Here is a 2,292-nt window from a genome sequence, read left to right as displayed (position 1 = left end):
GGTATTATGTAGTAAAATTTGCTTACATTAGATGAATGTAAGTAATGTTAATTAACAAATCTACATAAACTAACTAAACACGAGTTATCTATTTAATTTGTCCATTAGTACTGTTGATAAATTGAGGAGCATTTGTGTTGGATAAAAATGAGAGTTAACACATCAGCAACTACCTCAACATTTAAATGTAGTATTAAGCACATAAATCACAGAGGTAACTTGAATCTTGTCTGGATGTTACAGGGACAGATGAGACACATGTGTTTATCCGGTAGAGAGTGACTGATCCAGGAATGCTGCTATCAAAGGCTTTGAGTGAGTATACTACAGAAATGAATAAGACATCTTTTTAAATCTTAAATTGCAGTTTATTTTAAATATTGTAGTTTCAAAGAGAGCACTTTTCTTATTCTTGATTTCTGTGCATTTGCTGCAGATCTTTTGTGATGGAGCAGGGCTTGCAAGGCAAGGTGAAAAAAGGGAAAACCAAGCCAAAACAAAGACAGAAAGTAAGATCATTTTGTAACTTCTAATACAGAAATCAAATGACACTGTGCTGTTAAAATGACTGCTTTTGTATTATATTTGTGCATTTTTGTAGCATCTGATATGTCCGCAGAATGGTGTGTGCAGTCAGTGAGGATGTAGAGTCCACAGCAGCATCCTGGAAATGGTCCAGTGCCATGGATGAGAGCCTCCATCACTCCACCTGCACTTGTTGTCTCATCTAGGCCAGATGTTGCTGTGGTCTCTTCATTCTCAGTGAGCCCAGAGCCAGCGAGAGCATCTAGAAAAAGACCATAGACACAGAGGATTTAAGTCAAGTTTGTCCTGCTGGTTTCTGTTTCAGAAGCTTCAAAAATAGCATCAAATAATGTCATGAAGCTTTTATCCAAAGTTACTTACAGTGCTCCCCTGGAGCAACCTGGAGTAAAGAGCCTTGCTCAAGAACACACTGGTGGTCGCAAACCAGCAACCTTTTGCTTACCAGTTTAGTGGTTCAAAGCCCACTACAATAGAAATAAAGCCAGAACATAAATTAGCATGTAATTGTAAACATGAAATGAAATTTGGCAATAAATGGAAAGCTGACAACATGAATTGTGAAATGTTTTACTCCGTTTAAATTTACAGGTTTACAGGTAGTCATGCTCATGGAGAGCAGGCAAACACAGCGGCACCCAGATTGTTCTCCCGCTCTTGCTTCAAGGTTGTGTGGTTCAGGGGGACGTCATCATGGTCTTCCTCATCCTCTGGCTCAATGATGTCCCCATTGAGAAGAGTGAGATTACACGCAGCACGCAAAAACTTCAGGCATGAAGGCAGGGCTCACCTTTAAAGCCTGAAGAAAATAGAGCGCCAGCGTGTTTTCAGCATGCCAAAGGCTTGCTCTACTCTGCTTCACACAGGAGTGGTTGCTGTTGAAACAAGCTGCACAGTGTTTTATAAGGCTTTTTCCCATCCATGACCAGATTCCAGTCTGACTGCAGCAATGAGGGTTGAAGGCAGGTTAAGGTGGACACGGTGGTCAGATGGCAGTAGGATGTGGGCTTCACCGCCTTTAATTACAAGATTGTTAGAACAATAAGTTTGAATAAAGCTTTGTTTCATCTGTTGTTGACTTATATGTATTTATTTATTGTGATGCTTACTTTTATTCATCCTATTGTTGTCAGTAAATAAAATATAAATATTTTATTAAATTCATGCATTAATTCATTGCTTGACTGCAAAATGATGTATTCACATTGACTGCGTTTGTCTACATAGTGTATATTCATGCATAGTATGTCATATGACAAAACAAATTACATTTAGCTTGTTTTACTAAAATGTCTTTTTCATTACAAAAACAAAACAAAAGTAATGTAATTAATTATTGGTTAGCATTTATCATTATTATTGTGCATATGTGTTGGGGTGGGCTATCAATGCAATACATTGTGGTAATCCTAAATTATAAGTAGTATACTTACATTTTTCAAGTATAAAATCAACAGCCTTCTCCAAAGGCGAGATCTTCGAGCAGCTGGACGACGTCTCCTTTGTGTAAACATTGCAAATGCTGAGGAAACCATACTAGGTAGGGTTGTGGAGTGAGTTAGTGATGCTATGAGGTGTTAGTGCACCTGTCCCTCTTATCTCTTTCATTATTAATTGCATTTAAGATCAGGGATCTTAATATGGTTGTATAATGGGCTTGCGTACATCACATGAGATTATATACACAGAAAAAGCACAAGGATAAGGTTAAATATCTCATCATAATGCATTTTTTAGGGATGAAACGAG

General features: G+C 37.8%; 1 long non-coding RNA gene across 1 annotated transcript; it reads left to right on the top strand.

The window, feature by feature from the left end:
- The first annotated feature begins 231 nt into the window (after positions 1–231).
- LOC109071040 lies at positions 232–1,561 on the top strand. The gene is made up of 3 exons (XR_002014489.2): positions 232–315; positions 437–509; positions 1,135–1,561. It is a non-coding gene; the product is annotated as an uncharacterized LOC109071040 (long non-coding RNA).
- Positions 1,562–2,292: the final 731 nt, after the last annotated feature.

Source organism: Cyprinus carpio, chromosome A14 (assembly GCF_018340385.1).
Source record: "Cyprinus carpio isolate SPL01 chromosome A14, ASM1834038v1, whole genome shotgun sequence".
Taxonomy (NCBI): Eukaryota; Metazoa; Chordata; class Actinopteri; order Cypriniformes; family Cyprinidae; genus Cyprinus; species Cyprinus carpio.
The sequence above is the reverse complement of the archived record's forward strand: the minus strand, read 5'-3'. Positions and strand labels throughout refer to the sequence as shown.